The 22619-nt window shown below is 39.0% G+C and overlaps 1 pseudogene; it reads right to left on the bottom strand.

Annotated features, from left to right (window-relative positions):
* The window catches only part of LOC124788587, a 34117-nt pseudogene extending 11825 nt beyond the window's left edge, over positions 1-22292 (bottom strand).
* Positions 22293-22619: the final 327 nt, after the last annotated feature.

Here is a 22619-nt window from a genome sequence, read left to right as displayed (position 1 = left end):
TTTGTAGACTTAGAGAAAGCATTTGGTAGTGTTGACTGGAATACTCACTTTCAAATTCTGAAGGTGACAGGGGAAAATACAGGGAGCAAAAGGCTATTTACAATTTGTACAGAAACCAAAAGGCACTTATAAGAGTTGAAGGGAAAAAAGGGAAGCAGTGATCTCCAGTGTTATTCAGTCCGTATATTGAGCAAGCAGTAAAGGAATCAAAAGAAAAATTTGGAGAAGAAATAAAAACTTTGAGGTTTGCTGATGACATTGTAATTCTGTCAGAGACAGCAAAGGACCTGGAAGAGCAGTCAAACGGAATGGGCTGTGTCTCAAAAGGAGGATATGAGATGAACACCAACAAAAGCAAAATGAGGATAATGGAATGAAGTCAAATTAAATCAGGTGACAATGAGGGAATTAGATTAGGAAATGAGACACTTGAAGTAATAGATGAGTCTTGCTATCTGGGAATCAAAATAACTGATAATTGTTGAAGTAGAGAGGATATAAAATGTAGACTGGCTATGGTAAGGAAAGGGTTTCTAAAGAAGAGAAATTTGCTAATATCAAGTATAGATTTACGTGTCAGGAAGTCCTTTCTGAAAGTATCTGTACGGATTGTAGCTATATATGGAAGTGAAACATGGATGATGGATAGTTTAAACAAGAAGAGAATAGAAGCTTTTGAGACATGCTGCTACAGAAGAATGCGGGAGAAGAGTAATTTGTGGCACAGCTTGAGTAGAAGAAGGAATCGGTTGATAGGACACGTTCTGAGGCATCAAGGGATAACCAATTTAGTATTGGACGAAGCATGGAGAGTAAAAATCGTAGAGGGAGACCAAGAGATGAATACACTATGTAGATTCAGAAGGGCATAGGTTGCTGTAGTTACTCAGAGATGAAGAGGCTTGCACAGGATAAAGTAGCATGGAGAGCTGCATCAAACCAGTCTCTGGACTGAAGACAAAAACAACGACAACAACAAATCTTGAGTTTTCTTAGTTGTCACTCTGTTCATGGGAAATTATGCCGATTCTTTGGTGCAACTGCAGTACTGGAACTTTTCTGCAGTCAAGATGGATCTAAACCTTTACAGAACAGTGCCAAAATTACTATTTCAATCTTTTTATATCATTTCTTCATCCAGCTCTTATCATGGTTGGGAAAGGATTCAACTGCCAGTTTCCAACACATCATATACATGGCACCCACATATGTGTAAGTCATCCATTCCAGACTCTCATAAGGGTGTCCTTTCTGCACAGTGGAATTGTGACAGTAGTTTACCATTTGACTGTGAACAAAGAAAACTGAAGTTGGCTTGTTGATTCTATATTCTGTTTTAAATGACAGAGGTATGTATTGTAGTACAATGGTAAGAGCATAGGTATGCTACACTGTGTATACATTTATATTTAATCTACAAACACAAACACGTCATTCGATAAAATCAAATACTCTTTTCTGTGCTGGAAGAGAGGGAAGAAAATGTGGAATTTCAAGGTCAAAAAATGGACTCTACAGGATTAGGATCTTCTCAAAGTCCATAAGTGCTGCACAGTGCCTCATGCAGTCACAGAGCTATGAATTCTGCATCCAGTTGGCAACTGCACAGTAATGTGAGAAACTCGAGGGACGAGGGTTACCTTGGTGCAACCCTAGACTGCTCAAAGTAGATATAGATGGGATCAAAATTAAATACGCCTTTTTTAAAGTTTATCCTCTTTGTCACTTCAAGGGATATTAATTTTGTTGCTGTCCAGCAATTCTGACTTTTTTCCCCATTTTCAGGTTTCTAATTTCAGTTTAAACCCAATAAGTTTTTTTGGTGAATATTTGTTTCTTACTCGTCAGATGCCTTGAATATAATCATAGTAGCATGTAATTTCATATTGTTAAATAAAAAAAGGTGGCATCCAGATTCATACTAATAACACAAAAAGATATACCGGGTGGTTATAATTAAATTGAAAATCAGCATACTGATGTCAAAAAAGGAAACATTTCACATTCTGACTGCTTACAGTGCCATACTATAATCTTTTGAGATACAATAACTTTTGTCTACTTATTGTGAGATTAGAACATGGTGCATTTTCAAACTCACTGAATTAGTTTGATCAAAAATGGCAGTTTGGAATCCTGCCTTCTCTTGAAAAATTTTCTGCAGACGCCTATATGCTACTCGAGAATGGACACATGTTGCAGTGATCTTAAGAAAAATGTTGGAATAGCTAGAATTTGAGAGAAAAATATTGCTGCATTTTGTGTAATACTTGCTGTGTTTCTCATTATTAAATTACACTGAGGTGACAAAAGTCATAGAATACCTCCTAATATCATGTTGGCCCTTCTTTTGCCCAGTGTAGTGCAGCAACATGACTTGTCATGGACTCAACAAGTCACTGGAAGTCCCCTGCAGAAATACTGACCCATGCTGCCTCTATAGCCATCCATAATTGCGAAAGTGTTGCCGATGCAGGATTTTGTGCCTGAACTGACCTGTTGTTATGTCCCATAAATGTTTGATGGGATTCATGTCAGCAATCTGTGTGGCCAAATAATTTTCTTGAATTGTCCATAATATTCTTCAAACCCACTGTGGTCCGGTGAGAGGTCGCATTGTCACCCATAACATGAAGTCCATGAATGGTTGCAAATGATATTTAACTAGCTCAGCGTAACCATTTCCAGTCACTGAGCATTTCAGTTGGATCAGAGGACACAGTCCATTCCATATAAAAACAGCTTACACCATTATGGAGGCATCACCAGCTTGCATGGTGCCTTGTTGACAACTTGGGTTCATGGGGCCTGTGTCACTAACTGAAATTGGGACTCATCTGACCAGCCCAGTCATCTAGGGTCCAACTGATATGGTTACAAGTCCAGGAGAGGTGCTGCAGGCAATGTTCTGTTAGCAAAGGCACTTGCATCAGTTGTCTACTACCATAGCTCATTAATGCCAGATTTTGCCACTCTGTCCTAATGGATACATTTGTCATATGTCTGTGTTTATTTCACACAGTGTTGCTTATCTGTTAGCATTGATACCTGTACACGAAGGCCACTAATTTCACTCATCAAGTGAAGGCTTTTGGCCACTGTGTTGTCCGTGATGAGAGGCAATGCCTGAAATGTGGTTTTCTTGGCACAGTCTTTAACACTGTGGATCTCAGAATATTGAATTCCCTCATGATTTGTGAAATGGAATGTCTCATGTGTCTAGCTCCAACTACCATTTCACATGCAAAGTATGTTAATTCCCATCATGCGCGATAATCACATTGGAAAACATTACACATGAATTGCCTGAGTACAAACGACAGCTCCTCCAATGCACTGCCCTTTTATACCTTGTGTACATGATACTATCACCATCTGTATGAGCATATCGTTATCCCATGACTTTGTCACCTCAGTGTAAGTTGATGTGCATAAACCAAATGAAATATGCACTACTATAAATAACTTTTATTTTTGCTTGAAGTCCTGATCTTATGCCTTTCATGACATTTGCACCATCAAGTGTCTAAACCATTAGTTTCAGTCCATTTAATTGAAGGATTATGTCCAATTATTCTAAAATTTGCTTTAATGTGCTATACACAGTTTGATTTTTGGGAACAAAGAATTCTAAAAATGCTGAAATATTTCTTCATTTAACGCATATCATAGAATCGAGGACCATTTGAATGTATTCCAAAACACCTGTTATGTCATCAGCTGTGACAGCTTTATAATTTCCATCCTTATGTCCTTATGGTATATATGTAGCTGGGAGTCAAGTACCTCAATCTGAATAATCTTAGAAACACATTTGAAGACTGGATGGTTTCTAAGTGGTACCTGAAGCCTGAATCACCATGGTTTACTGAATCATCTTTTCATCGTGTCTGCATAACAAAGTTTCAAAGTTTCCACAGAAGAAAATGCAGGCTATTATTCTGAGCGAAATCTTTGTGATTGTTTTTTAACTTTATATTATGCTCAGTGAATGAAAGTTTGTATACCTCACTAAGTTCCTCATTAATACTTACGGTCCCTGAAACTACATTATCAATGTGATTCTTTGGCTCCAATTACTTTACAGTTTTTTCTTTTATTCCATTTATATTTCTAAAACCATCTTTTTTCACTGTTACATAAGCTACAAACAGCAAACACGGAAAGCAAAACAGTGCACTTTTTACTTCATAGCCGCAAAGGTAGCTGTTGCACTTGTTCTATTCAAAATTAAAGTTACAAATACACAAAAAAGAAGGTTGTCCGGCTACTCCTTAAACTAACAATGCCAACTCTAGCACCCAACACCGTGTAGATGTGGAACAAAGATTCAAGAACAACAAGATGATTTACACTGTATGTACTTGTACATGTAAGTTACATCTCTTTCTTTTTTCACAGTGATTGCATTGCTGCTTGTCTTAAACTGTAGTTAACATAAAACTGTTTTCTGTCAAAAAAGTTTTCAGATACTTTTTGAAAATATTTTTATTGCTTATCTCTGTCAAGATTAAAGGGAGGTTTTTAGGGCATTTGGACCTACCTATAATGACTTTCATCTACATCTACATGGATACTCAGCAAATCACACTTAACTCCCTAGCAGAGGGTTCATCAAACCACCTTCACAATAATTCTCTATTATTCCAACTTTGAACAGCGCACAGCAACAATGAACACGTATATCTTTCCATGCAAGGTCTGTTTTTCCTTATTTTATTGTGACGGTCATTTCTCCCTATGTAGATTGGCACCAACAAAATATTTTCACATTTGGAGGAGAAAACTGATGATAGAAACTTCATGAGAAGATTCTGCCACAGCAAAAAATACCTGTGTTTTAATGATGTCAATCCCAAAACGTCTATCATGACAGTGATTCTCTCTCCCCTATTTCTCGATAATGCAAAATGTGCTGCTCTTCCTTGAACTTTGTTGATGTTCTTCATTAATCCTATCTGGTAAGGATCCCACACCTCACAGCAGTACTCTAAAAGAGAATGGACAAGCATAGTGCAGGCAGCCTCTTTAGCAGATCTGTTGCATCATCTACGTGTTCTGCCAGTACAATGCAGTCTTTGGTTTGCCTTCCCCACAACATTTTCTATGTGTTCTTTCCAGTTTAAGTTGTTCTTAATTGTAATTCCTAGGTATTTAGTAGAATTCATGGCCTTTAGATTTCAATGATTTATCATGTAACTGAAGTTTAATGGATTACTTTTAGCATTCATGTGGATGACTTCACACTTTTCATTATTTAGGGTCAATTAATTGCCAATATTCACACCACAGAAGTATCTTTTCTAAATCTTTTGCAATTTGGTTTAATCCTATAATGACTTTACTACATGATAAATGACAGCATCATCTGCAAACAACCTGAGACGGCTGCTCATATTGCCTCCTAAATCATTTATATAGATAAGGAACAGCAGAGGGCTATAACACTACCTTGGGGAACACCAGAAATCACTTCTGTTTTACTCAATGACTTTCCATGCTCTTTGACAGGAAAGCATGACTCCAGTCACACAATTGAGACAATATTCTGTAAGCGACAAGGTTGTGATGTCCAGACGGTTCTGCTTCTCTTTAGCAGTCAAACTGTGTAGGACCCATCTTGCAGAAATTTTTCTCTTCTTCAAATGATTTGTCAGTCTATGGGATTCTGATGTTGGGGGAATTCCCACAGATAGTTCCTCACAGGTCACACTGCAATCTTCTTCAGGAGCATTTGTCGCTAGTCTTAAAGTTTGTTCATCTGATGATTTTTTTGGCCTTCCAGAACTTGGATTATTGTCTGCATTCATACAACTACCATGAAAATGATTAACCCAACGTGAAACTTTGCTATGGTCCATTGTAAATTCACCACAAACTTCACTTTATGCGCTAAGGATATCTGTCGGGTTTTTGCAGTGTAAAGGTTTGGTCTTGATGCCTGATCTGTGGTTTCAATAGTCCATTTCTAGCTCTCACCAATTTTATGTTAAGAGTACACAGCGATAAAACAAAAACATATACATCTTCCTCAAGCTCCCAACTACAACTGATGTAATTTTCATTATTTTTGTATTAAACAATCCACAGTAATCCCAACCTGTGCATTATTTATGAATGTCCCTTGTATATGTTGCATAGTGTTAGTATTGTAAGAGCTTTAAGTGCTGGCTTACATGATTCGCTCCATTTAAGTTGGCTGTCATTCTTATTGCTCTTTTTTTTGTAATTTGAATACTCTATTGATATCTGTTTTGGAGGAGCCTCCCCACAAAACTATGCTACAACTTAACATTCAGTGGATCAATGCATAGTACATCATTTTCATAATATATTTGTCTTTCATTTAGCTGAGTTTGTGCTGCACATTTAGGTCTGAGCTGAGTTTTCCACTTATACATGTACTGTATGTGCTTCTTCAAATTACATTTTGATAAAGAAGTCACAGTAAAACACCACCGATTCTCACTGTAGGATAATGACACTAAATGGGTACAAAAAAATACAATATATAACACACACAGCCATACATCACAAGAAGAAGGCAAACTTTTTATCAGTAAGCTCACTGTATAAGTCTCTGATGGTACAAACGATTGGAAAGTACAGCAAATACATATGTAAAAGTACAACACTGTTTATGACTATCAAAGAAACAAATAAAACAAAACATTTTAACTGATTATTACAGCACTCCCACTTCAATTAATAAATATGTAATGCATTGACTGTCTTTAATCTCTATGATCTTCATGGTTGACAACAGAAATTAGCTGTCTTATTTTATAAAAGTTGCTTTTAATGAGTGGCTTGGTGAGAATATCTGCTTTTGCTGAACGGACATGTTCGAGGTCGAAAATACTCAAGCTGAATTTCTTTTTGTATAAAATGATACTTCACATTCATATGTTTTGTTCACTTTTGACACTTAGGGTTCTTGATTAACTGGATGGCATTTTTATAGTTCATGTACAAGGTGCTAGTTATTTCTTTTAGCCTCATAATATTTAGCAAAATTGACTGGATCCATATGATTTCTTTTGCAGCTTGACAGGAAGCTAGATATTCTGCTTCTGTTGTTGACAAGTGTGCCACCTTCTGCCTCTGAGAGTTCCAGGTGATGGTGGCTGCAATGAGTTAAAAAGAGTTGTTTATTTTCAAGAAGAACATTTCCTTCATGGTCTGAGTTCACTAAAAACAGACAAATAAGTATCCCAACTTCTTGGATAATATGAGCTATAAGACTGTTCCTTTTAAGTACTTCTCTTCACAGCATTCCAATGAGTCTTTTTTGGTTCTCTCTCTCTCTCTTTTTTGTGCTGACTATGCTGTGCAGTGTAAAAGTGACATCAGGTCTGGTTTCCACTGATAGAAAGAGCAAGCTTTCAACAGTTTGATGGTATGAAGCATTGATAATACTGGAACAGAGTCCCTGCTCATAGTACACTTGACCGTGGTCAGCAGGTATTGCCACAGCATTGGCATTCTCCATGTTGTACCAATCCACTGTAGCCCCCACATATGCCCCTTGATTTAGGAAATTGAGCCTTCTTGAAACTACTCTATCTACAAACTGAGTTACACCAAATTTTTGCTGCAAATCATTCAGCAACAGATTGATGACTTCTCTACACTGCAATATAATTAGGCCATCATCAGCGTGAATAGCTAGGATGGTACACCCTTGTCATTTACAAAAACATAGGGACTTGGATCTGTTGCTGTCAAGCCAAACTTGTTTAGCCCACTGATGAATTGTTGATTCTGTAGTCTAGATGAGGCGTAGGCAAACTTTGGTGACCTGAGGTCTGGAGTCACATACTTACAGAAGTTCATGGGCCACCTAATCGTGTGGCTCAACAGTAGGGCTCATAGGCAAGTAGTGTCTGTGATGGACAAATGCACCAACACAAATGGCACCCCTTTGGCGACACTCTATGTCAACAAATTAGCCTCAAAACACGTTTTTGAGAGTATATTCATTTATGTTCACCCCATTTCAGCTGTTTACATTTATTTATGCATCATAAACTTTGTTTCTGTACTTGCAGTTTTTTTACAATAGCTGTCTTAAAAATGTCCATTGCCAAATTCTGCAAATCTGTTAGTACAGAAACAACAGGATGCCTGGCATCTTGATAGGTCATCGTGGAAAAATAGACACCTGTAAAGCAACTGACTGCAGATAATGCATTATAAATTACATTCAGTTTCAATGATTTCAGTGTTCTAATTCATCCACAGGAGACACAATTATTTTTTAATGTTGAGACAAGCAAAAATAGATAAACAAAATACAGAATGAGATAGGCAACCCTAGTTGACGAGCAGTTAGAAGTAACTTTGTGAATTTTGGCCACAGGCAGGTCATTCAAGTATTCTTCAAATCTAGCAGTGTAAAAATGGCACTGTGTGTGCATGGAGTGACTTTCACTTGTCTGTGTCATAAGATGCAAATATGATCTGAGCCAAACATATCTGAAACTGCATCATGGGCAGAATACAATTGGATAAGGACCTCGCTCTCTCCCACATGAATTTCATCTGTGGGCCAGATTGAAACAAATCGCAAGCTGGATCCGGTCCGCAGGTCACCTGTGGTCAAGATGCTTGTGTGAGTCCATATATACTTTTCTTCAATTTGCATACCTTTTTGATACCATCCTCAAAGCTCTCAGGTTTGGTATCAGTTTCACCAATACACCACCATTTCACCTCAGCCTTTGCTGGAGTAATTACCCACCAGCCTAGTTCAAAAGCATATTTCCATGGGCCATCACATCCAGTCCTGTTACTGCTGTTCTCTCCAAAAAAACAACATGGAGTACACCACTTGTCATTCAGTATTATCCTGGTCTTGAATGTATTAATCAGCTACTTTGACAAGGCCATGACTTCCTAAAACCATTCCCTGAAATGAGGTCCAATCTGTCTGAAATTTTGCCCGCACCTAGAATAGCTTTTTGTCACTCTCCCAATCTCCACAATATCCTTGTCAGACCCTATGCTCCTTCTGCACCCATCTCCCTATCCTATGGCTCCTACCCCTGTCACCACCCCACTGCAAGACTTGCCTTATGCACCCTCCTATTCCACCTATACCAGCCCTGTAAATGGCCAAACATATACTGTCAAAGGGAGAGCCACCTGTAGAATGACACGTCATAGACCAGCTGTTATGTAAAACTGTTCAGCCTTTTACATCAACATGACTACTGCCAATTTATCAGCTAGGATGAATAGGTGTTGGAAGAGGGTGTATGCTGGCAACACAAAATATCCTGTTGCAGAGCATGCGCTGCAACATGACAGTTGTGACACTGGTGCTGTTTCACTATGCATTCTTCCCCCAGACACCAGTTTCTCTGAACTCTGCAGGTGGCAACTGGCACTAAAACATTTCCTTGACTTTTTCCACCAACCTGACCTTAGTTTATGTTAATTTATTTGGTCTCAGCATTTCTTCACAGTAACTATTCCTTTCTTCACTCTGTTTTAGTTTTCTACATCTTTCTATTGTTTGCTGTCCTCTTCCCACCTCTAATGCAAACAATGCACTTAGCTTTATGCTCTCATTTACTCATTCACAATGTTTTAGAAGTAATCTGTGTGTTGCATATTACCCTGTCTTCACCTTTAAGCTCTCAGGTTTTCAAATCTCACCTGGTGCAGTACCCAGCAACCAGTCTTTCCTTCTTGTCCTGTCCAGAAATCTCCCCTGACCCGGATTTCTGGGTAATGTTTCTGCAACTCACCAGTCCCTTTCCTTCACCACTCCTTGTTTCTCTACAACCCATCGACCAGAAGAAGGAACCACAGGTTCCAAAACTTGCATATGTAATACCTTTTATGTGTGTGGTCTCCTTCCACCTCTTGGTGAATAGATTTTTTTATCTATCCATTGACATTGTTGTTGTTGTTGTCTTCAGTCCTGAGACTGGTTTGATGCAGCTCTCCATGCTACTCTATCCTGTGCAAGCTTCTTCATCTCCCAGTACTTACTGCAACCTACATCCTTCTGAATCTGCTTAGTGTATTCATCTCTTGGTCTCCCTCTACGATTTTTACCCTCCACGCTGCCCTCCAATGCTAAATTTGTGATCCCTTGATGCCTCAGAACATGTCCTACCAACCGGTCCCTTCTTCTTGTCAGGTTGTGCCGCAAACTCCTCTTCTCCCCAATTCCATTCAATACCTCCTCATTAGGTTTGTGATCTACACATCTAATCTTCAGCATTCTTCTGTAGCACCACATTTCGAAAGCTTCTATTCTCTTCTTGTCCAAACTATTTATGGTCCATGTTTCACTTCCATACATGGCTACACTCCATACAAATACTTTCAGAAATGACTTCCTGACACTTAAATCTATACTCGATGTTAACAAATTTCTCTTCTTCCGAAACGCTTTCCTTGCCATTGACAGTCTACATTTTATATCCTCTCTACTTCGACTACATTCCATTATCCTCGTTTTGCTTTTGTTGAGGTTCACCTTATATCCTCCTTTCAAGACACTGTCCATTACATTCAACTGCTCTTCCAAGTCCTTTGCAGTCTCTGACAGAATTACAATGTCATCGGCGAACCTCAATGTTTTTATTTCTTCTCCATGGATTTTAATACCTACTCCAAATTTTTCTTTTTTTCCCTTTACTGCTTGCTCAATATACAGATTGAATAACATCGGGGACAGGCTATAACCCTGTCTCACCCCCTACCCAACCGCTGCTTCCCTTTCATGCCCCTCGACTCTTATAACTGCCATCTGGTTTCTGTACAAATTGTAAATAGCCTCTCGCTCCCTGTATTTTACCCCTGCCACCTTTAGAATTTGAAAGAGAGTATTCCAGTCAACATTGGCAAAAGCTTTCTCTAAGTCCACAAATGCTAGAAATGTAGGTTTGTCTTTCCTTAATCTATTTTCTAAGCTAAGTCGTAGGGTCAGTATTGCCTCACATGTTCCAACATTTCTGCAGAATCCAAACTGATCTTCGCCGAGGCCGGCTTCTACCAGTTTTTCCATTCGTCTGTAAAGAATTCACATTAGTATTTTGCAGCTGTGACTTATTAAACTAATAGTTCGGTAATTTTCACATCTGTCAACACCTGCTTTCCTTGGGATTGGAATTATTATATTCTTCTTGAAGTCTGAGGGTATTTCGCCTGTCTCATACATCTTGCTCACCAGATGGTAGAGTTTTGTCAGGACTGGCTCTCCCAAGGCCGTCAGTAGTTCCAATGGAATGTTGTCTACTCCTGGGGCCTTGTTTCAACTCAGGTCTTTCAATGCTCTGTCAAACTCTTCACGCAGTATTGTATCTCCATTTTTCATCTTCATCTACATCCTCTTCCATTTCCATAATATTGTCCTCAAGTACATCACCCTTGTATAGACCCTCTATATACTCCTTCCACCTTTCTGCTTTCCCTTCTTTGCTTAGAACTGGGTTTCCATCTGAGCTCTTGATATTCATACAAGTAGCTCTCTTTTCTCCAAAGGTCTCTTTGATTTTACTGTTGGCAGTATCTATCTTACCCCTAGTGAGATAAGCCTCTACATCCTTACATTTGTCCTCTAGCCATCCCTGCTTAGCCATTTTGCACTTCCTGTCGATCTCATTTTTGAGACGTTTGTATTCCCTTTTGCCTGCTTCATTTACTTTGTTTTTATATTTTCTCCTTTCATCAATTAAATTCAATATTTCTTCTGTTACCCAAGGATTTCTACTAGCCTTCGTCTTTTTACCTACTTGATCCTCTGCTGCCTTCACTACTTCATCCCTCAGAGCTACCCATTCTTCTTCTACTGTATTTCTTTACCGCATTCTTGTCAATTGTTCCCTTACCCTCTCCCTGAAACTCTGTACAATCTCTGGTTTAGTCAGTTTATCCAGGTCCCATCTCCTTAGATTCCCACCTTTTTGCAGTTTCTTCAGTTTTAATCTGCAGTTCATAACCAATAGATTGTGGTCAGAGTCCACATCTGCCCCTGGAAATGTCTGACAATTTAAAACCTGGTTCCTAAATCTCTATCTTAGCATTATATAATCTATCTGATACCTTCTAGTATCTCCAGGATTCTTCCATGTATACAACCTTTTTTTATAATTCTTGAACCAAGTGTTAGCTATGATTAAGTTATGCTCTGTGCAAAATTCTACAAGACGGCTTCCTGTTTCATTTTTCTCCCCCAATCCATATTCACCCACTATGTTTCCTTCTCTCCCTTTTCCTACTCTCGAATTCCAGTCACCCATGACTAGTAAATTTTCGTCTCCCTTCACTACCTGAATAATTTCTTTTATCTCATCATACATTTCATCAATTTCTTCATCATCTGCAGAGCTAGTGGGCATATAAACTTGTACTACTGTAGTAGGCATGGGCTTTATGTCTATCTTGGCCACAATAATGCGTTCACTATGCTGTTTGCAGTAGCTTACCCGCACTCCTATTTTTTTTATTCATTATTAAACCTACTCCTGCATTACCCCTATTTGATTTTGTATTTATAACCTTGTATTCACCCGACCAAAAGTCTTGCTCCTCCTGCCACCGAACTTCACTAATTCCCACTATATCTAACTTCAACATATCCATTTCCCTTTTTAAAGTTTCTAACCTACCTTCCCGATTAAGGGATCTGACATTACACACTCCGATCCGTAGAATGCCAGTTTTCTTTCTCCTGATAACGGCATCCTCTTGAGTAGTCCCCACCCAGAGATCCGAATGGGGGACTATTTTATCTCCGGAATATTTTACCCAAGAGGACGCCATCATCATTAACCATCCAGTAAAGCCGCATGCCCTCAGGAAAAATTACGGCTGTAGTTTCCCCTTGCTTTCAGCCGTTCGCAGTACCACAGCAGCAAGGCCATTTTGGTTAGTGTTACAGGGCCAGATAAGTCAATCATCCAGACTGTTGCCCTTGCAACTACTGAAAAGGCTGCTGCCCCTCTTCAGGAACCACACGTTTGTCTGGCCTCTCAACAGATACCCCTCCGTTGTGGTTGCACCTATGGTATGGCCATCTGTATCGCTGAGGCACGCAAGCCTCCCCACCAACGGCAAGGTCCATGGTTCATGGGGGTAGCCAATGACATTACTGCATTTCCAATGACATTACTGTATTAAAAATGCAATTTTAACATCAAACTCTCTCATGTCCATGGTTTTGAATTGTGTGACAGATGAGATTATTCTCACGGAGTCAGATCTTACTGGTGGACTGAAAGTTTCATGCAAAGCCTCTCTCAAAATCCTCTAACAACAAATCAGGCTTTAAATGTTATAGTTACATCTGTTTTCCTCTTCACTTTGAATACTCAATAACTCTCAGTGTATCCTGAGTTTTTGGAGCTTCAGTTAGCATCCAAGTTTAATTAAGATTGAATGGATGCATTTCTTTTTGCGTAGTCTGTTCCCAATTTTCGGAGTTGTCACAGTACATTACATCTTGATAGAGACAGAGGTTCATAACACTGTGTCACACATGCAGAGTTTATATTAATGTTTGCATATCTAATATGCTTCACTGATTTTCACCTGGTCTCATAGGCTTCTTCCTATTTCAACCATGGATTCTATGCCACCTATATTGACATTCTATTTAGTACAGTTGATTTCAGAATTTAATTTTTCTTCAAGTGATTTAATTTCCCCCTCTCCTGCTTGATTCAGGATTCCTTTTTGAATAGGAATTCCACCCTCAATGACTTCAGGTTCTTCTTGAGTGGTCTCACATAACCTTTTATTATCTTCTGTAAACTGAATGTGTCTCTCTGTCGAAATCTTTTCTAGCATATTGTAAATTTGACAAATTATTCAATACAATTATCCTATGTCAAGGGGAAAGACTGACACCAGTCACAGTCAGACATCAAAATTATTTGATGTGGAAGTTGAAAATTTGTGCCAGAGCAGGACTCTAATCCAGATCTCCAATTTAATGGGAGCAGTTGCCTTAACTCCTTCACCATCCAGACACAATTCCCTTCCAACCCACATTCTCACCTTGTCACATGCTAGGCACACCCACTGTCCATTTACCTATTTGCTTGCAACGAGTCCCGTATTCCTGCAAGAGTCTCAGACCATGTTGTGTGTCTGAACTGAAGTTATCAAGGCAGTCGTGTGTGTATGTGTGTGTGTGTGGGGGGGGGGGGGTTGTTGGATGCAAAATAGGAACAAACAGAATAATATTTGACCAAAATAACAACACCATTGTTACAAAATGTTCCAGATTTTTTAGACCAAATTCAGGCAGTTTTAACAAACATAATATCTATGGTCTCCATGTATGTGTAGGACAATTCTGATTTTTTTCTTGTCATTGCTATGAGGACACTTGGAACATCTTACATATTTTACATAATCTTCCTGATGTATCACTGAAAGACTTTTATTCAGCATACCATATATACTTACTCAAATCTGCCATGGAACATGGTTACTGAACATCCTTCTAGTAAGATGTGATTCCGTTAACTGCTTTGCTAGCAACTTAATGAAGTCCGGTCAAGCTTTCTTCTTATGTGAAGTAATGGCTAAATAAATTATTGATGAATTCATGAGAGAAATCAATAGGAAGTAGAAAACTGCAAGAGGCCATCTGTGAGTACTGCAGTTAGTGGAATATGCTGTACACTCTGCCCTTGGTACTACTATAAAAATGAAAAAAAATACTTTTTGTGTATTCTGATATTTGAGCTGCATGATGCATAGAGGAAACCAAAATTACAGATTTATTCCTTTTAGGGACATGGAAATGGTTTCCTTGTAGCCCTAATACTGGCATCATCAAAACAAAGGCAAGCTAAAATTACACTTATACAGTTTTAGGACAATGTACACTTTAATATCTCCCAACCTGTGTCACCTGTTCCAAATATTGTCTCTAAACTATGATCGCTGAATTTAAACATAGGTGAAAAGAATAAAAGTCATATATATATGCTTTCAATTCTTCAAGGTTTAGTTCTCAATGTTCAGTCTGGTTTGGCTGCTTTATTCTGCCTTTCACTTGTTACAACTTACTGTTGGTATGCACCACTATCTGTGCTAGTATTTCATTTGTGAAAATTACTTCCAAGCACCTTTCTTTGTGCTATATGAAGAAAGCCTTTACCCTGTACCAGCTGTCCCTTGCAAATGTGTACTATAATAATATTGTGTCTCCTTGTTCAGATGTTTGTCTCTGACTCACTTTTACACCATTTATGATCCTTATTTCCATAGTAATACAGTGTACATTCATTATTTTCAATTGCTGCATTATGTTCTACATTCACAGAAAAAGCATTTTCTTTGGTGGACCCTCATCTGCACCATCACTGTTATCACCTTCACTTTCTATATTACAAGCAAAATCACATACCAAACCTGGATCTCAGTTACGAGCATTGTCACTAAATTCAATTCCTTTTGCACCTATAGTATCCTATACCCAGTCACCCAATTTTGGATCACCAATCAGCATCAACCACAGTCATTTAAAAGAAAAAAAACACAATTCTAAAATAGGGATCCGACCCAGAATATGTTTTACATTCTACCCTAGACCATAATCATAGCAATATAATTTGTCATTTCTCTCTTGCAAGAATATAGATATCACTCACAACAGTTAACAATGAACTTATAGAAAGGTAATGGGATGCACTGCTCTATTGGGTGATGGATAAAGCAATTTTAGTGGAGTATGTGTGCGAGGCTGGGGTAGGATATACCTCAAGTCCAAGGTTATGGGTTAGCACTAGGTGGACTGGGGATTTTGATCAATCTAGAAGGACCAACCCATCATTTTGACGGATACAGTTTCATTTGCTGTTTTTGAAAAAGTAAACACATTTTAACATACATCAATTTATTTCAGACAAGGATAGAGTTTCATTTTTTTCTGTAGAATTACATTTCCATTTTATACCTAAAAGTAATCAAAACATTATGTCAGGTTACTTGCCTTTAGGAACGTGGGTGCACTCAGTGACTGTGATCTGATTTATAAATTATAGAGCGCAGCAATCAGTCATCTTTCTTTTTTTCTTTTTTTTTGGTGTTATTTGGCAAATCCAGATTTCGTTTAGCGCCTAGCCATTATCAATGTACTATTTTCTAGTCTCAATGCATGTCAGTTCCCTGTTGTTTAGGTGTCAGTCACAGTTCTTTGAACACTACTAGTATTCAAAGACCTGTGACTTATGCCCAAACAACAGGGAACTGACATGCACTGAGACTAGAAAATAGTACATTGAAAATCGCTAGGCACTAGCCAAAATCTGGATTTGCCAAATAAAACCTGCAAAAAAAAAAGAAAGGACGACTGTTGTTTGCACTCCATAATTTATAAAACGTTATGTAACAAAATGTGGAATGGATAACTTTCCACAGAAAAGAAAACCATGTGTTTTAATACAAATATCTGAAAAGCACAATATGTTCTACAGAAAACATTTATAACCCTGCTTTTACTCACTCAAAACCACCTGCTGCTTCATGACACCTCACACAGGTATGTATTTTGTACCCTTGTGGCCTTATATGCTGAAGCCAACTCTTCTGCCAATTTGTATATAAATTGATGTCTACTTACTTTTTCTTCTGTTACTTCCTTAAAGAGTACCCAAGCATTTATAGCTGCTAATTCCAAGACATTGAAAAAAATGTGCATGGGCCATCTGCGGCATCCATACTTCACAGTGTAAAGCTGAGCCGTTTGATCAATTACGTCAACACCATACTTGGTGTTATTATAGTATGCCACTGACTCCGGTAGCTTTTTAGGATGCGTTCATTGATAGTTACTGTGTCATGCATTGAACTCAAAATAAGCACATGTTCTTCTTTTTCCCCCTCATATCATGTTAGAGTCATGCCACCTGACTTATAAAGAATAGCCATGTTAGATATTATTTTTATTTTGTGTTCGATATGCCAGATGCCTTACAATACTATACACATTCAGCATGGGAAACTTAATTAACATGCAAATGCAACAAAATATTATTCATTATAAATTTAGTTATCTGTATTACAGTACTTATAAACCTATAGTGTATACATATTGTAATCTGTGAAAAAAAAATTAACAAGTACACAGAAACATTTAAATTACAAAACCAAGAGACTGATGACCATAGATGGTAAGTCCCACAGTGCTCAGAGCCATTTGAACAAAACCAAGAAATGGCCCAGTCTGTGAGTCTATGCAGATCCTCTAGTGAACCGTCCGGAAAACCATGAATTTCACACTTGATTACATGCTGCATTGTCTGTATTTTGCCACAGTCACAGTGAGGATCATCCACGTAGCCCCACTTGGTCATCAGCTCGTTGCACCATCCAACACCAGTTCTCATTCTATTTAGCGCCATCCAGGTTCTTCAATGGATGTTGAGGCCAGGAAGATGATCAGCCGGGTTCTTAATGAGTGTACACTGTTAACATTTGCTTGTTGCCATAGGTGTTTCCATTCTGCCATCCCTGACTGTTCAATGAGTGGGTCCAGAAGGGATTTCGTGACTTAAATCATATTGGGCGATGCAGATCAGCGTGTATTGGGTGTGTGGTGTCAGCAGCAATTTCTCTTTGGAGTGGGTGTTGTCTGTGGAGTGAGGGAGGTTCAATGTATGCCAGCACAGAGAGCCATGGTGTTGCGGTAGGTCTCACTGTTCCAGTTATTGTTTGCAAGGTGTCATTTAGGAGAACATCTACTTCATTGATGTGCGAACTGTTGGCCCATAAGGCACACAGTATTCTGCAATGCTATAGACTAGAGCCAAGGAGGAAATGTGAAGTGTTGCAGCATTACTTCCCCAGGTAGAGCCTGCGAGTTTCTGAAAGATATTGACTCTGCCTCTGAGTTTTTGGCTGACATCCTGCAGGTGTTCTTTGAATGTAAGGCTGTGGTCCAGTTTAACGCCCAAGTATTTTGGTGCTCTATCATAGACATATTCTGAACTGCTATATTCAAGTGCAGCTTCCTGTCTGCTTGTTTGTTATTCAGGTGCATCACTGTGCTTACTGTTTTTGACGAATTAAGGTTCAGATGCCAGGTCCTGTAGTAGTTATGAAACTGCACCAAGTCAGAATTTAGGCCTGACTCCAATTGTTCGAATGACTCATCTTGCAATGAAATAGCCAGATCATCGGCATATGCAAACTTCCGTGATTTGAGTTCCGGCATATCAGAGATGCACAAATTAAACAGTAAAGGAACTAGCACAGAGCCTTGTGACAGCCCATTATTGAGGATTCGGGCTTTGTTTGTCTTTCCGTGAAGATGTCCTTTGTACTCCCTTGAGGATAGCATATTATAAAAGAGCTTTAATGACTTCTTACATTTGACTACTGTAGTAAGCTTATACAGTAATCCTTTAAGCCATACTATGTCATATGCAGCTGAGAGATTTATAAATACAGCACCGGTCTTTTTCTTGTTCTGAAAACAACATTCAATATGCATGGTTAGTGCCAGGACTAGATCACAGCAGCTCCTCTTTGACCTGAAACCAGCTTGTTCCACTGGTATTACTGCATCTATTAGGTGGGTCACTCTCCTTAGGTGAATTTTCTCGAGAAGTTTGTGCATCACACACAGCAGAGAGATAGGCCTGTAGCTCTTGGGAACTCTCTCATCCTTTCCAGGCTTCAAGATAGCTATTATCTTTGGCTCCTTCCATTTGTTTGGGATGTTTCCAGTCTCAAGTATGGCAGAGAAAAATTTGCAGTCATGTGCGTACTCTTGGACATAGATTCTTTAGAAACCCCAGTAGGATTCCATCAGGTCTGGCTGCTTTCCTTGATTTGATGTCATTTATTGCAGTTATCAACTCTTCTTCAGAGACAGTGCTCACAATGTCTGACTGTTCTGTGCAGTTCTTCAGTGCTTCAGCCATGAGTTTTTTTAAAGTCCTTCTGTTGTGTAGGGATGTGGATCTTGGAGTTTTCAAGTATAACTGAGCTTATTTTGTTATGGTTAACAGCAATCTGTTAGGCACAGTGATGTACAGCATCCCATAATTTTCTGAGAAGGCCCCAACTTTTATGGCTGAAATGGGTGAAGTCAAGCTGCTCAACTAATTAATGCCAACGTTTCCTTCTTTCTTCATCAAGACGCTTGGTGAGTGAGTCTGCAGTATGTTGTCTGCAGTGTTGTTGTATTCCTGAAGAAGATATTCACATTGTTTGGTAAAGCCTGGTATGTATTCTCTTCTAGCTCCATGTGGGATAGTTTCTTGGGCTGCTCACAGAAGCAGTTTAGTAAACCGTTCATAGTTTATCGGAATTGGAGGAATTCTGGTCACAGTTTCTTCCACGTGAAATTGGAATTTGTCCCATGGTGCCTTACTAAGGTTCCAGTGGGGGATTGGTGGGCTGTCTATGGCTGGTACCTGCAGGTCAGTCTCCACAATGACTGGTGAGTATGGGCTTTTTGGCAGGTGTGTCAAAACAGTTCACTTTGCTTGCACTGGGATCCCATCGTTACTGGTCATCAAAAAACAAGAGATCTGGTGAAGTTGAAGTTTTCCACACATTCGACGTAAATGGGACCTTGTCCTTAGCATCGTATATGAGATGGATATTGTTGACACGAGCCCAATCTGCTAGCGGGAGACCTTGGTCATCACAGGAATGGTACTTCCTCTGAAATGGTGAAAATTGAAATCCCCAATGTACACTGCTGTGTGGCTTACATCAGAAAGAACAGAAGGTGCCCAGTTTTTGGTTGGAGGATTGTACACGTTGACTATCGTGAGTCATTTACTTTCATCCCTATGGCAAAGTCAGTGGGCATGGGAAGCTCTGTAGTATTAAGCAATAGCTCTTTTCCGTGCTTTTCAAGGCCTTTGGAGGCAACTGTGGTAAATCCTTGCACTTTAAGTTAGTAAGTTGAACTCTCTTCGGTATGTGTTTCTTGAAGTTCCAGTACGTCTACTTCATTTTCTTTCATAATTTTGGGGAGGATATCAACTTTGGCTGTGCTATAGCCTTCAATGTTGGCTTGGCATATTCTTAGAACATGCCTAATTTTTGGTTTTTTGATGGACTGCATTCTGCTAGCCTATGAGTACTGCTTCTGGCAGGGCCGGGAGGTATGAGTACATCCGGCCATCCCTTGGGAGTGACATTGCTTCGTGTTTCGTTCATCTTCTCCTCGTTGTTGTTGTTGTTGTGGTCTTCAGTCCTGAGACTGGTTTGATGCAGCTCTCCATGCTACCCTATCCTGTGCAAGTTGCTTCATCTCCCAGTACTTACTGCAGCCTACATCCTTCTGAATCTGCTTAGTGTATTCATCTGTTGGTCTCCCTCTACAATTTTTACCCTCCACGCTGCCCTCCAATACTAAATTGCTGATCCCTTGATGCCTCAGAACATGTCCTACCAACCGATCCCTTCTTCTGGTCAAGTTGTGCCACAAACTTTTCTTCTCCCCAATCCTATTCAATAATTCCTCATTAGATATGTGATCTACCCATCTAATCTTCAGCATTCTTCTGTAGCACCACGTTTTGAAAGCTTCTATTCTCTTCTTGTCCAAACTATTTATGGTCCATGTTTCACTTCTATACATGGCTACACTCCATACAAATACTTTCAGAAATGACTTCCTGACACTTAAATCTATACTCGATGTTAACAAATTTCTCTTCTTCAGAAATGCTTTCCTTGCCATTGCCAGTCTACATTTTATATATTCTCTACTTTGACCATCATCAGTTATTTTGCTCCCCAAATAGCAAAACTCCTTTACTGCTTTAAGTGTCTCATTTCCTAATATAATTCCCTCAGCATCACCCGACTTAATTCAAATACATTCCATTATCCTCATTTTGCTTTTGTCGATGTTCATCTTATATCCTCCTTTCAAGACACTGTCCATTCCGTTCAACTGCTCCTCCATTCATTCTCATCATCACATCCAAACACTACTAGGGGAGTGGGCCACGTCGAGGCTGTCACCATCCACAAATAATTGTGTGCAAAGGTGCTACAGCAGATTTTGCTGAGTGAGGTATTTCCCTTCTAGATTTCTTCACTGTGCCTACAATGCTTTTACTCTTACATTTCAAATTTTCTGCAAGGCATTTCGTTGTGAAAAAATCGTCGCAGTTTATGTTTCTTCCTGCGGAAACAAAGGGCTGCATGAGACATGTTACAACATGCTCTGCAAGTGGAACACCTGTGGATCACTGCTCATTTTTGCCTAGGTAAGGAAACCCATTCACCAGATACTTAGAATTCTTATCAACTGCAAGCCAAAACTTTATTCCAAATTTGTCTGGTTTATTGCTGATGTATTGTATGAAAGAGTATCTAGTGAATGGAAATAGTTGCTCATCCACAGACTCGTAGAATCTAACACAACAAGGAATTGGCAGTGAAAGGATTCCACACAGTCTATGTGAATGGGCGCTCTTCGTCAAATCGCATAAACTGCAAAATTTTGGTGAACTTATTTCTGCTCATTGCGTTCTGAAAAATGTTGGTCCCCATGTATTCAACCATAACAGCTTCAACGGAAACGTTTTTGCTACGTATAAGCCTCGTCAATACATAAGTGATATTGCGGCTTCTATTGCATCGACGCTAATGGTCCAATCATCATCACACAGTACTTAGTGTGCTCTATTTTTTGTACACTTCTTTATATTTTGAAGCATGCTGTCATAAGTTAGCAGTCTCCATGCACTAGACTATATACCTTTCCTGACAAACTTCTTCACATAGCCTGTAGGTCCTGGTGCTACCTTCAAGATGTTCTGCTGCGCACGTCTACCAGTAACAGCTTTCGTAGGTGTAACAATCCATGTTGTTCCATCATTAGCTGCCTCACTACTCCCAATGGAAGGATTTCCTTCCATCTGAATTTTTCCTTTCACTCTGCAATGAACGCCTTTAGAGCTGTTAGCTGGAGGTTAGCACACACACTGTTGTTTGATGTACTTTAACATACAGTATATAATACAAAAATTCAGTAACAAAAACAATGAATTTCAAATTGTAATACAGCAAAATAGAAAACATTTATAATGCTTGCTGAAATATCAGTTGCGATAAAATATAAAATAATAATAGAATGCCTATACAAACGTATCTGCTATAGGTAAAGCAAGATTGGTTTGCAATTTCTTGGCTTGCTCTTGTCCAGTAGTTGCCACATTGCTGTCTGATTTCATTGATGGGAGGGATATATTCCTCACCATCAATAGCGCTTACAGCGTCATCTTCTTGTAATTCATCAGCTTCACAAACATCATGAGGATCTTCTCCTTTGACTTCACCATCTGACACTGACATCAAATATTTTAAAATTTCTTCATCAGAGAAACCGCATCTTTGAACCACAATTACGAAACAACTGAAATGTGGACACCACAAACTGCGCCATTTGAGCAACAAAGCTTATCGACAATGGGTCTGCAGAAGACAATAATCAAATTAGGGTGGTAAACAACAATAGCTTTGGATATGTCTGAAAGCTATTAGTCACATTTTGGTACCTGTCAAAATGACAGACTTTGGTCCTTGTAGTAGAACATGTTTGGGACACTTTTCAGAATGGTCCTAATGGGTAAATTCTTTGCAGGCGCCTACCTAAAAAATATTTATGA

This window comes from Schistocerca piceifrons, chromosome 3, assembly GCF_021461385.2.
Source record: "Schistocerca piceifrons isolate TAMUIC-IGC-003096 chromosome 3, iqSchPice1.1, whole genome shotgun sequence".
Classification (NCBI taxonomy): Eukaryota; Metazoa; Arthropoda; class Insecta; order Orthoptera; family Acrididae; genus Schistocerca; species Schistocerca piceifrons.
This window is presented reverse-complemented; position numbering and strand designations above follow the sequence as displayed.